The following is a 15,251-nucleotide window of genomic DNA, read 5'->3' on the forward strand; positions in this document are numbered from 1 at the left end:
CAAAACGCCCCTTAAATTACTAAGCAGAAATCCGACCATGCCTGGGATTTACCCAGCCTGTGACGGCCCGTCGTACCTGCGACGGTCCGTCCTGCTGCTTCCGTCACAATGTTCAGAGACTCAATTTCCTTGAAGAGTCTGTGACGGTCCGTCGTGCCCACGACGGTCCGTCCTGCCATTCCATTACGAAGTTCAGAGAGTCGATTTCAGTACCCAAATTTCAGAATTCTAAGTGTTTTGGAACGAGACCCCCTCGACGGCCGTCGTGCCCATGACGGTCCGTCGTGGGTTCCGTCGACTCAGACAGTTTTTCCGGAAATAAAATCTGCTGCTTAAAACGACTAAACAGGTCGTTACACCAACTCATGAACATAGAAAATATATTTTTATTAATTAGCTCCGTTATTTACTAAGTATGAAATATGTCATCCTTTTACTTACTAAAAAAATATAAAATTAGCTACAGAATTTTTTAGTAGTCCCTGATTAATCCATAACTAAATAGTTTCTAACTAGTATTATAAATACTCTGATTGAATTAATTTCGTATATGAATTTACTAAGCAAGTATTTGATAATGCAAAAACGGAAAGTAGATGACAATTAATATCCTGAGTACTCCAAAAATCATGAATTAATTCAATAAAGTACAAAGTTTTGTTTTATAAACTATTTCCAAATGGCATTTTATCATGCAATGCAGCCCTGCTAAGCACGCACCTCAATCTTCCTCCCATCTATATTATCTACTAACTATTTTGCCTATTTTCCTTCACCGCTAGACTAGTTTCCTAGCTAACTCTCCTTCAATTAATTGCTCTTTTTCTTATGGCTTCTAACAACAACAAACATTTTCTTGTGAAATATCTTGAGTGTAGGCATAACTATGCAGCTAGATCTTATTGTTATGTACTTGATGGTTGTGGTGAATTTTGTCCAACTGGTGCCCCTTAAACCCTTTAATCCTTCATATGTTCTACTTGTCATTGCCATCGAAATTTTCATAGAAAAGTTGAGGTGGATTTAGAGAATGGGGTGGAGAGTCCCGTCATTTCTATTAATCATCCTAGACACGGTACTTGTTGAAATCACAAAGATCAATCATACTTTTTTCAACAGATATATGTCTCACTTGTTGATTTAATTTTTTTCGTAGGTTAAATGTGACTCATCAGATCATCATGTGTATAAATATGAGCTCTCTTTTTTTTTTAAGGAAATCTTTAAGTTGTACATCCGTTGTCACTTTCTAAGGGTATGGTAGAGAGGCTTGAGAAGGTGGACAATCCTTCAATGAAGACCTAACGAGAGGCTTAATTCAAAAATACCCAAAATCCACAAGAATCGTACAAACATCTATGTAGCGTTGCAAGGAACCTTGGCTTCAGCTCTCGTCACCTCATTCAATCCTGTAACACTCCGAAAATCCATGTCATAAGCTAGAGCTTCACATGATGAACTAAACCTTAGAAAACTGTTTGTAAGACTAAAATAATATTTATAAACCATTTAGGATTTTTTAGACTCAAGGCGTCAAGAAACGTCCATGGCGTCCGGAAACTAGCTAAATCGAACTAGTTGACGTCCCTATGTTTGGTGAAGGTTTGGGAGGGTCATATGAAGTCTAAACCTAATAAAAAAAACTTTAAATAGGTAATATATAGTACAAAGGATCCAAACGTCTAGTAACGACTCCCCAAGGACCGGTCGGAGGGTCCTTGAGGAGGACCCAAACCTTGGCGAGCAAGCTGCCAAAGCAGCTTGCGGCAACCTAGAATTGAAGGTCACTGCGCGACGCGCTGCTGACACGTTGGGTGACAAAAGTTTTCTAGCGACGCATGCACTCCACGAGGTCCACTACCTCAACCCGGATTTAAAAAATAAAATGTGAAATTGACCCCCCGATGCACAACCACTTCCCAGATTCGTTGAAATCGTATTTTAAGCATTTTGACTTCACAAAAAGACCCATTTATGTGAGGGGTCTTTTGGGTAATTTATGGAGAAACTATATATTTACTAAGTGTCGGTCTTAAGTCATTTTTCACTCAGCAAAACCAAATTCCCAAAGCAAAATCCAAAAGCTCTCATCTCTCTCTACTTTCTCTCTCCCTAAATCCTCCATTGAAGGAAGAAGAAAGTTTGAAGAAGAAGGCCAATTTCTCTATTATTTCACTTCAATTTAGTGGATTAATCTGCGTTAAGATATGGGTTCTTCACTCTTGGGATTCCTTTCTCCAAGAGGTCCTTTCAAAGTTGATTTCTAAATAACCCAATTCCAAGGGTTTTTCCAATTCTAATAGGTTTTCTTCTAAACATGAAATTTATGATTGGTTATGATTAATTGTGATTTCCTACGACTAACTAAGTATAGATTATTGAGTAATTGATGATAAATATGGTCAATTGGTGTATATTATGGTCTTTCCTCAATTTCCCCAAATCTTGGATCTTGCTTATAAATTGATGGGAATTGATGAATGTATTGATTGTTAGACTGGTTGTATCTATCATAATTCGTGCATAGACTGCCTAGGTTAATGTATCGTTGGGATTGAATCTATTTCTTCAAGAATTCATTATGAACCCTTTCCCCCTAACCCTAGGTTTCGAATTGAAGTTAATTGGGATAGTGATGATGCAATTGATTTAGTTATTATATTAACGGAAAAGGGCCTAAAATACCCTCAAAGTATTGAAAATGGAACAAAATTACCCTCCATCCACCTATTTGCTCGAAAATACCTTTTTTCACCCAACTATTGGCTCCAAAATACCCTTGTCATCCACCTTTGGGTTCAAAATAAACCATTTATTTAACGGTCTCAAATTTAAACTATTTAAATATTTTAAAAATACTTGGCGCTCAACTATAATTTATTAATTTCTTTATTTTAAATATTAAAACTTTAATATATTATTTTTTTAAAAAAATTATCTATTAAGTAACATCACATAATTGGGGTGAATGAAAAGTTAAGATGAACATAGCCAGATTTTTAAGTTTGTCGGTAATTTTTGTTTAGACACTTGAATTACAATATATTTTTGACTGAGGACTTGAATGTATGATAATGTACTTTTATAGGCATTTTTGCCTCAAATTTTTAGAAACATTCATTGGTAGTAGTTTTTCTGTTGCGCATGAGTAATGGGGCGGGTTTATTAATTGGGTGTGGTTTAATTAGTAATGGGTGGGTAAGATTGGTTAATAAATGATATTAATAAGTTAAATTATAAAAAATAGTTGAGCTTCGTGTATTAAAAATATATTTAAATAGTTTAAATTTAAAATCGTTAAACAAGTGGTTAATTTTGAAGCCATAGGTGGATGAGAATGGTATTTTGGAGCCAATAGGTGGATGAGAAGGGTATTTTGGAGCCAATAGGTGGATGAGAAGGGTATTTTGGAGCCAATAGGTGGATGGAGGGTAATTTTGTACCATTTCTGATACTTCAAGGGTATTTTAGGCCCTTTTCTGTTGTATTAATTGCTATTGAATGATGTTACTGCACTTATTATTGGATGATATTTGTTGGTTGATGGTAAGACCATGATGATGGCATGTGGAAGATATCGGGGTAAGTCTTGTGATCTCAATCTTTTACTTCAATTACGATTACTTGTGTTTAGTCATGAAGTTATATTGAAGTATACCTTATGATCAGATGATTAGGGTTGGTATGCTGTTTAATTTGAATGACTTAAATTATGACTTGTGAGTTGTTGGCTAGGATGTAATGACATAAGGGTGGTGATGAATTTGCCTATGTTCCTTGTCATAATGTGATTATGTAAATGTGCTAACCTCACATGTGTGAATTGTAATGAAAGGACAATACTAATGCAATTCCATTGAGCTATGCTGACTATATAAGGGGTAGACCCTATGACCTAAATTAAGCTATGATAATTAATAAAGGCTTAAAGATATTTTGAAAGGGACTCTAGGTTAGCACCGAGTGAACTAGAAGTGAGGAGTGTCCCTTCCCACATAGGGAAGATATGATCACTAATGTACTCATGAGATTAGATACCATAATGCATGTAGCATAAATAGGGTCCTAACTACATCTCCTAGTTTTTGAACTATGTTGTCCCAATAGGAATACTAGTTAGTGGATCCACATAGATGCTATGTTCATGTTACGGTACTATCTTGGCAGAATTCCGCCTTCTTTCGGTGTAGCTTCCATCATACCGGATTCCATATTAGCTGATGTGGTCTATGTCGGTTAAGGAAAGATGTTCCCAAAAGGTAAAATTAAGGAATAAAGTGAAGTGTAACTATGATAACCTAAGAGATTTAGCTTAGTCTAGGTAGGGTATGCGACTCTACCTATACATTGAACTAGTTAAAATTGAGGGAAGTCTGAGAAGGATGTTATTATGTGCTTATATGATTATGAATGTAAATGATATGTATATGTTGATCTTACGTGTTAATGACACTATGTGATATTAGTTTCGCTTATGGACATGTGGTTGGTCTCTATTGTTAAATTATGATGATGTTTACTCTTAATTATGCAGTATGTGAAGTTGGGCTTTGCTTATAGTTCTTATTGGGTTTACTTGATCGAGTGAGGTTATGGGGCCTTACTTTGTCATTGCTCTAGTGTACTTAATGAAGGTTCATGAGTAATGGTCTTGCTTTGGTTATGATGTTATGAAATCTTATGCATGTTTATTAATATTATAACTTGAAGATAGAGTTGTCTTGATTATGTGCTTAGTTATGCTGATGTTTGCATGTTGACTTGACTAGACTTGGTATTGTCGGTCTTGTGATGTACATGTTCTTGACGTAATGAATATGTTTTATTGAATTGTATTGGTTCTTGAATCTGCATAAAGTTTTTCAAAGTAAATTAACATGCTCTAATGAAATGTCCCTTTTTAGCATGATTTCTATATAGTGTGTGCATATGTACCCATACTTAGTACAAGTGATGCGCTAACCCTATTTCTCCCTTTTGTCCTAAACATTTTAGGTTCCGGCCGTTGAGGAGATTGCGATTATTTGAAGAAGACTTGGATTCTCATTCTCCAAGTTGGGTAGGACTCTCACCAGTTCGAGGGCAATACCATTTTCTAGAATTGGATGTTGATTAGTCTTAAAGACACTTTGTTATTTTTTTCATTGGAGTACTATTATTATATAGCCTATATGTGGCTTTACTGTATTGATGTATTGGCTATGCCCATTGGTTATACTCTTGTTTAGATGGTTATGATATGAGACATCCATTTTTAGACTATGTTATATATCTTTTACATATATGTGCCATAAAAGTAGAAGACTATGTAATCTTCTTATACGACGGGTCTATCTATACTCGCTATGAATATATTATGTGTAAGCGAGAGGTCTAAGTAAACCTCATAAAGTAGTGTAGACGAAAAGTTTACAATTTTCCGCATTTTCAACCTATAAATGTAATGATGAATGCGAAGACTAGTCTTAGTCCTCTTCGAGGACGACGATGCCGATTGCGTTTAGGGGGTACTTCCCGGAAGTAACAAACTTGGTATCTGAGCATGAGGTTGAATATCTTTAGGATTTATGTCTAATTAAACCACGTCTTTGGAGGTTCTTATTCATAATTGTGAAGCGCGCCACACTTATGAATGACAAGCTATATGATGCTTAGAAAATTCTCATTTTCTTGGAAATTCAATGTCGTGCCTTTAGAGTCTACTTTATGTGTGCTTACACCTAAACCTTGTATGGTGTTATAGGTATGAATACTCGAAGGGAAGCCACACGAAGACTTGATGAAAATATTGATAATGCGGGAGTTCCTCCCTATGGTAATCAAGATCCTCTTCTTGAAGAAGTTGCTTATGATGATCAAGCTTTGACCAATCCTCCGGCCTTGTCGGATACGGATATTAGGGCAGCCTTTCTCCAAATTGCCCAATCCATTACTACTCAAGCACAAGCCATCACTACTCAAGCTCAAGCCATGATGACCCAAGATAATCGGGAGGTGGTACCCCGAGAAATCAACATGTTAGCACCATGGAATCCCGCTTGAGGGATTTCACAAGGATGAATCCCCCTAATTTGTATGGGTCCAAAGTGGAGAAAGACCCCCAAGAGTTCATTGATGAAGTCTACAAAATCCTATATGCTATGGGGTTGACTGCTAGTGAAAAGGATGAGTTATCCACCTACCAACTCAAGGACGTGATCCAAACTTGGTACATTCAATGGAGAGATAATAGGCCTTTGAGGTGTGGTCCGATGACATGGGAGATTTTCAAGAAGGCTTTTCTTAATAGGTTCTTTCCAAGGGAAAAGAGGGAATCTAAGGTGGAAGAATTCATAAATCTTCATCAAGGAGGTATGAGTATGCGTAACAACTCTTTGAAATTTACTAAGTTGTTGAAATATGCTCTTTCTTTGGTTTCCAATCCGAGGGATGAGATGAGACGCTTTGTGATGGGAGTGTCCAATGACTTGAAAGAAGAATGCCATTCGACTGTGCTACATGGTAATATGAATATTTCTCGTTTCATGGTTCATGCTCAATGAGTGGAGGAGGCAAGGGTTAAGAAGAAGAGTAGAGATGCTAATAGGGCAATGTCATATGATGGTGGTTCTTCATAGGGTAGGCTTGATATCCAAGACAAACCAAGGTTCAAAAAGAGGTTCTCCAATCAAGTTCCTTACAAATTTCCCAAGGCTCGTGATGATAAGGTGTCTAACCCTAAGTCTCGAAAGGAAAGAGGTACTAGATCACCAAGCAAGAAGCAACTTGTGGAAAGTCTGGCAAGACGCATTATGGTGATTGCCTTGTTGGTACGAACTAGTGGTTCTAATGTTGATGCTCCAAAGAAGAATCGCTTTTATGCACTTCTCTCTAGGGGTGAACAAGAGAGTTCTCCCAATTTGGTGATCGATATGTTACAAGTCTTCCCTATTGATGTGTATGCTTTACTTGATCCGGGTGCTACATTATCTTTTTTTACTCCCTTGATAGCTAGAAAGTTTGATATTTTGCCCGATATCTTGAATGAACCTTTTATGGTGTCCAGCCCGATGGGTGAGTCGGTGATTGCAAGGAGGGTATATAGAAATTGTCTTATAATGTTGCCCAATAAAGTTACTCATGTCGAATTAGTAGAACTTGATATGGTAGATTTTGATGTAATTTTGGGATGGATTGGTTGCATGATTGCTTTGCTTCCATTGATTGTAGAACAAGAATTGTCAATCTCAACTCTCCAAATGAACCCGCCTTCGAGTGGAAGGAGAGAAATTTCACTCCTAGAGGTCGTATTATCTCTTGGCTAAAGGCTTGTAAGATGATCTCTAAAGGGTGTTTATATCATATTGTATATGTCAAAGATTTAGACTTCGAAAATTCTCACATTGAGTCGGTCCTCGTAGTAAGGGAAATTCTTGAGGTCTTTCCTAACGATATTCCTGGAATCCCTCCCGAACGGGACATTGATTTTGGTATTGACTTGATACCGGATACTAATTGCATTTCAATTCCTCTTTATCAGATGGCTCTTGCCGAATTGAAAGAGTTGAAGGCTCAACTCAAGGACTTACTAGACAAAGGCTTCATAGACCTAGTATTTTTCCATCGGGCGCTGCAATTTTTTTGGTGAAGAAGAAGGATGGATTCTTAGAATGTGCATTGATTACCACCAACTCAATAAAGTCACTATTAAGAACAAGTATCCTCTCCCTCGGATTGATGACTTGTTAGATCAACTCCAAGGGGTAAACTACTTTTCTAAGATTGATTTGAGATCGGGGTACCACCAACTTAGGGTGAGAGGTGAGGATATACCAATAATAGCATTTCGGACTAGATATGGTAACAATGAGTTCTTAGTAATGTCCTTTGGTCTCACTAATGCCCCGACGACGTTTATGGATCTCATGAATCGAGTGTTTCAAAGTTACCTAGATTCATTTGTCATTATCTTCATTCACGACATCTTGGTATATTCCAAAAATGAGTATGAACACATGGCTCATTTGAAGGTGGTGTTGAGAGTACTTAAGGAACACCAATTATTTGCCAAGTATAGCAAATGTGAGTTTTGGTTGAGGTCGGTGGCATTTTTGGGTTATATCATCTCTAGTGAGGGAGTTGAGGTTGATCCAACGAAAACCGAGGCGGTGAAAAATTGCCTAAGCCATTGAATCCAACCGACATTAGGAGTTTCTTGGGTCTACCGGGATACTATAAAAGGTTTGTGGATGGTTTTGCATTCATTGCGTCTCCCTTGACTTCCTTGACCCAAAAAGTGTGAGATTTGAGTGGTCGGAGACAAGTGAAAGAAGCTTTCAAATCTTGTAACAGAGGCTTACCTTCGCTTGGTATTGACTCTGCCGGAGGGTACCAAGGGTGTATCCCGAGTGGGCTTGGGGTGTATGCTTATGCAACATGGGAAAGTAATAACTTTTGCTTCTAGACAACTTGAATGAGAAGAATTATCCAACTCATGATCTTGAGTTAACGGCGTGGTATTTGCCTTTAAAATATGGAGACATTATTTATATGGTGTCCATATCGATGTATCTACTGACCACAAGAGTCTTTAATATGTGTTTATTAAAAACAGTTGAATCTCTGACAAAGAAGGTGGTTGCAATTGTTGAAAGGTTACGACATGAGTGTTCTCTACCACCCCGTCAATGCCAATGTGGTTGCGGATGCTCTAAGTCGTATGACCATGGGGAGTGCGTCTCATGTAGAAGAAGCTAAAAAATACCTAGTGAAAGATGTTCATAGGTTGGATCGTTTGGGTGTTAGATTGGAAGATTCTCCAAATGGTGGTTTTATGGTCCATCATATCTCTGAATCATCTTTGGTGGTTGAGATGAAGTCTAAGCACCACCTTGATCAATCATTGATGGATTTAAAGGAATCAGTTCTTGGTAAAATTAATGAGTGATTTCCTTAGGAGGGGATGGTGTCTTGAGGTATCAAGGAAGGTTGTGTGTTCCCAATGTGGATGATTTGAGGAATCGGATACTAGAGGAAGCTCATGGTTCCCGTTATTCGATTCATCTTGGTTCTACAAAGATTTATCATGACCTTAGAGAAGTGTTTTGGTGTGAAGGCTTAAAAGAGGTTATAGCGGAATTTGTTGCAAAATGTCCGAATTCCAAGAAGTCAAAGCCGAGAACCAAAAGCCAAGTGGTCTACTTCAAGAAATCCAAGTTCCCACTTGGAAGTGGGAAATCATAAATATGGATTTCGTGGTAAGTTTGGCTCGAACACAAAGGAAACATTACTCTATATGGGTGGTTGTGGATAGTGGACCAAATCTGCACATTTTACACCTGTCAAGTCCACTTACTCGGCGGAGGATTATGCAAGGATCTTCATAGATGAGATTGTGTGTCGCTGTGGTATTCTGTTATCCATCGTATCGGATAGGGGTGCACATTTCAAATCTAGGTTTTGGAGGTCATTCCAAAAAAGGTTGGGTACAAAGGTGAAGTTAAGCACCGCTTTTCATCCCTAAACGGATGGTCAAACGGAGCATACTACCCTTGAGGATATGCTTAGAGCTTGTGTGATCGACTTCAAAGGAAATTGGGATAAACATATGCCTTTGGTTGAGATCTCTTACAATAATAGTTACCATTCAACTATATCTATGGCTCCTTTTGAGGCATAGTATGGTAGGATATGTAGATCTCCAAATTGGATGGTTTGAAGTGGGTGAGTCTTAACTTTTTGGTCCCGAATTGATTTATAAGACTTTGGAGAAAGTTTATATGATAAGGAACCGACTGAAAATAGCCTAAAGTCGGCAAAAGTCTTATGCCAACCATAGGAGAAGGGACTTAGAATTTAAGAAGGTGTTCAGGTGTATTTAAAAATTTCACCCGTGAAAGGAGTGGTGAGATTTGGCAAGAAAGGGAAGTTGAGTCCTCTATATGTGGGTCCCTATGAAATTTAACAAAGGGTTGGAAAAGTTGCATACGAGTATCTATGCTTAAGAACTGCATCGGTGCTCCCGAGTCCATTCTTCCCATTGAGGGTCTAGGTCTGGATGAGAACCTCTCCTATGAAGAAGTTCTGATGGAAATCCTTGATTGTCAAGTGAAGAAATTGAGGACAAATAGGTGGATTCCGTAAAAGTCCTATGGAGGAACCACCTAGTTGAGGGAGCAACATGGGAGGCAGAAGCCGACATGATGTCCCGTTATCCTTGTCCCTTTGTTGACTAAGGTTAGTGGTTCCAATTATTAATCAAATAATGAATAAATTTAATTTGACTTGTTTTGCAAAGATGTGAATATTTATGATAAAGGTTTTTGCTAAAATGAAGTTTCATGTGAAAATGCTCTTTTGCTCAATTTGTACTTATTTGTGTATTTTGTATGATGCTGCCTATATGAAATGAGATTGAGCATGTTGATTTGATATGAAAGAATTTTGGTATAAGTGACTTTATATGTTGTATTGAATTCATGTTGTTGTTGAGAAGGAAATTCCTCATGTAGTAATGTGGAGCTCTTATGTGAAGAAATTGATGTTTTAAGTTGCCATGTGTAAATGCCATGATTATGTGTTGAATGGAGTGGTGAAGCGCTCCTATGAGCTGCGACTCATGATGATTTTCTATTGATTGTTGGTTGGGCTTCTAGAATTGAGTCTATCCTTTCCCTTCAAAAGATTTTAGTGTCATTCAGGGATGAATGTTCCTAAAGGGGGATAATGTAGCACTCCGGAAGTCCATGAAACAAGATAGAGCCTCACATGATGAATTAAAATTTATAACCATGTTTCTATGACTCAAATAATGTTTATAACAATTTAGGATGTTTTAGAGTCAAGAAATATTCATGACGTCCGAAAACTAGCTAAATCGATCTAGTTGACGTCCCTATGTTTGGTGAAGGTTTGTGAGGTTCATATGAAATCTAAAACTAGTAAAAAGACTTTAAATAGGTAAAATATAATACACAGGGTCCAAACATCCAGTAACGACTCCCCACGGACTCAAGGACACAAACCTTGGCGAGCAAGCTGCAAAAGCAGCTTGCGGCAGCTTAGAATTGAAAAGGTCACTGCGTGACGCGCAACTGACACGTGGGGTGAAAAAAATTGTCTTGCAACGTGTGCACTCCACGATGTCCACTGCCTCAATCCATATTTCAAAAATAAAATGTGAAATTGACCCCGCGGCGCGCGGCCATTTCCCAAATTCGTTGAAATCGTACTTTAAGCTTTGACTTCACAAAAAAAACCATTTAAGTGAGGGGTCTTTTGGTTAATTTAGGGGGTGACTATAAATTAACTTAGGGTCAATTTTAAGTCATTTTCACTCACGAAAACCAAATTCCCAAAAGAAACCCAAAAGGTCTCATCTATCTCTACTTTCTCTCTCCCTAAAAGAGGAAGAAAGCTTGAAGAAGAAGGACAATTTCTCTAGAATTTCACTTCAATTTTGTGGATTAATCTTCATTAAAGTATGGGTTCTTCACTCTTCGGATTCCTTTCCCTAAGAGGTCCTTTCAAAGTTGATTTCTAAATCACCAAATTTGAAGGGCTTTTCCAATTCTAATGGGTTTCCCTCTAAACTTGAAATTTATGATTGTTTATGATTAATTGTGATTGCCTATGACTAAATAAGTATAGATTGTTGAGTAATTGATGATAATTATGGGAAATTCGTGTGGATCATGTCCCTTTCCTCAAATTCTCCAAATCTTGAATCTTACTTATAACTTGATGGGAATTGATGAATGTATTGATTGTTAGACTTGTTGTATCTATTCTAATTTGTGCATGGAATGCCTTAAAATTAAGCTATGATGATTAATAAAGGCTTAAAGACATTTCAAAAGGGACTCTAGCTTAGCATCGAGTGAAGTAGAAGTGAGGAGTGTCCCTTCAAACATAGGGAAGGTAGGATCACTAATGTACTCATGAGATTGGAGGATATAATGCATGTACCATAAAGAGGTTCCCAAATACATCTCCGAGTTCTTGAACTATGTTGCCCCCATAGGAATACTAGCTAGTGGATCCACATAGATGCTATGTTTATGTTTTTGTACTACCTTGGCAAGTAGTCCTCCTTCTTTTGGTGTAAAGTTCCATGACACCGGATTCCACATTAGCTCATGTGGTCTATGTTGGTTAAGGCAAGATGTTCTCAAAAGGTAAAATGAAGGATAAAGTGAACTCTAACTAGGATAACCTAAGAGGTTTAGCTTAGTCTAGGTAGGGTATGAGACTCTACATATACATTGCACTAGTTAGCCTCGAGGAAAGTCTTAGAAGGATGTTTTTATGTGCTTATATGATTATGAATGTAAATGATATGTATATGTTGATCTTACGTGTTAATGACACTATGTGATATTAATTTTACTTATGAACATATGGCGGTCTATATTGTTAAAGTATGATGATGGTTACTTTTAATGATGTAGTATGTGAAGTTGGACTTTGCTTATAATTATTAATGGGGTCTTACTTAGTCATTGCACTAGTGGACTTAATGAGGGTTCATGAGTAATAGTCTTGCTTTGTTATGATGTTATAATATCTTATTCATGCTTGTTGATATTATAACTTGATGATAGATTTGTCTTGAGTATGTGCTCAATTATGTTGATGTATATGTTGACTTGACTAGACTTGGTATTGTTTGTCTTGTGATATACATGGTCTTGACGTAATGAATATGTTCTATTGAATTGTATTGGTTCTTGAATGTGCATAAGGCTTTTCAAAGTAAATTAGCATGCTTTAATGAAATGTCCATTTTAAGCATGATTTCTATGTTGTGTGTGCATATGTGCCCATACTTAATACAAGTGATGTGATAACCCCACTTCTCCCTTTTGTCCCAAATATTTTAGGTTCCGTCCGTTGAGGAGATTGCGGTTATTTGAAGAAGACTTGGATTCTCATTCTCCAAGTTGAGTAGGTCCTCACCACTTCGAGGGCAATACCATTTTCTAGCATACAATGTTGATTAGTCTTAAAAACACTTTGTTCTTTTTCTTTCATTGGAGTACTATTATTGCATAGACTATATGTGGCTTTTATTGTATTGATGTATGGCATATGCCCAATGGTTATACTCTTGTTTAGATCGTTATGATATAAGAAATCCATTTTGAGACTATATTATGCATCTTTTATAAATATGTTCCATAAAAGTAGAAGACTACGTAATCTTCTTATACGACGGGTCAATCTATACTCCGTATGAATATATTATGAGTAAGCGAGAGGTCTAAGTAAACCTCATAAAGTAGTGTAGACGAAAAGTTTACAATTTTCCGCATTTTTAACCAATGAATGTAATGATGAATGCTACGAGGCTAGTCTTAGTCCTCTTCAAGGACGACGACACCGATTCCATCTAGGAGGTACTACCCAGATGTAACAAATCCTACAGCAGAAACTCGAGTTGAGGCACTACAAGTGAGCAAAGTTTTCCATCAACTTAAAAATTATGGAACTACACATTTGTTATCATTGATGATCTATCACCACAATATACAATGAGACCTAGGGCACAACTTTGTGAAATGTCTGAGAAGAACAACAATGATGTGGAGACAAAGATGGAGATAAATGGAGGAGAGATAATAATGAGGAAGTTGAAAATAAAGTACAATGATTGTTCGTCTTCTTCGAAGAGAATGAGGTTGAATCCTTACCAAAGAGAGAGGATTTGGATTTTTGCAAACAATATCATGAGATGGAAATGGACAAAGAGCTATGAACAAGTTATCCCCTTTTGTTTTGAAATTGACATCAATCCCAAATTATTGAAGAATTGGATTAACAACACCAGACGCAGAATTAGGCCCTTAGAAACAATGGGCATATAAAGAATAAGGATTAGTTACTTAAAATAAGTCTTTCTGTGTTCTCTACTTATTTAATATTTTTATTTCTTATTTCTCATGTCTTCGATCCATAGAATTTAATAATATAAAAGTATTAAGTTTTCCGTTTTAATTTATTTTTTTACTTTTCTTTTTTATTTGTTCTTTTACAATATATCAGGTCTTAATTTTCACATGACATCTCATGTTTCAGATAGTAGGAAAAGACATAGATTTTCTTCTTTACTTGTCCGGACAATTCAATTACACTTTAATTAGCATGGTGAGTACTTATGTGTCACACATTTTAGCTACTTAAAGGTGAACTTATTTATTTATTGAAACTAACATGACAGAAAAAAATATAAACATACGTGTTAAAGGAATATCAAAATAATCAAAATTTTCCTTATGCCCACCCTCAACATTTCTTCTCAAACTCTACCATCCTTCTCTTCTTCACACCGCACTCATTATCGTCTTCTTCTTCATTCTTTAGTTTTCAATACAGTTTTTTTTATCACAACTTTAAAATACACTTTCTCTTTTCATTCGAAATTAGGTTAATTTTATGTAAGATTATCCAAATAAATGAAAAATAATAATAATTCCATTTATTTTTCTAAGCTTGAAAATTTTGAAGCTATGATGTTTAGACATACAAAACCTAGACGACGATGGAGAGGGGCTGGGTGTAATGACCCGGAAGGTCATTTTTGGAAATTTTGAATATTTGGTTAACTTGAGTTAATTAATCGATAGTTAATGGGCTAAAGTAATAATTTATTTAAGACCCTATACTCTTTAGCCTATATTTAATAAAATATGTGGGTAAAACCTATCACTTTTAGTACTTAAATAATTCAGAAAAAAAAAGAGGCGAAGGGTTTCTCTGCAATTGCGGCTACGAACTTCTTAAGGTAAGTTTCTTTTCCTTCAGTTTCTTATTTTCTGCACATAGATGTGCATACATATCAATTTTATATATTTAATTATATATATGTGTGTATAACAAGGAATGAAGATTGCATGTGAATAAAAAAAAAGAAGAAGAATTTGAATAAGAAATCACGTGAATAGTTGAAAAGTTCTGAAAATATTTGAATCAATTGTTAGTGGGTATTTAATTCTTAGTTGTGATTATTTGGTTACTTTGAATATATAAATAGTTTAGTGTGTATTGCTGGAAAAAAAACAATTAAAGAAAAAGACAAAAAAAAAAAAAAACAAATGGCATGCATGCTATAATGTGAGGAAATTAATGGGTTGTCATTAACGTGGCTCCTGGGAAAATTTTATGACTAAACTAATGCAAATTCTTGGATAGTGATTGCTACATTATGTGTGGTTAGTAATTAGGAATTAAAAGATACAGTGAGGGCAGAAGTAGTCTTAGGCTCAAGGCGGTGT

General features: G+C 36.4%; 1 pseudogene; it reads left to right on the forward strand.

The window, feature by feature from the left end:
• The first annotated feature begins 828 nt into the window (after positions 1–828).
• Positions 829–13,866, forward strand: LOC107023063 (annotated as a pseudogene).
• Positions 13,867–15,251: the final 1,385 nt, after the last annotated feature.

The sequence above is a fragment of the Solanum pennellii genome, chromosome 1 (assembly GCF_001406875.1).
Source record: "Solanum pennellii chromosome 1, SPENNV200".
Lineage (NCBI taxonomy): Eukaryota > Viridiplantae > Streptophyta > Magnoliopsida > Solanales > Solanaceae > Solanum > Solanum pennellii.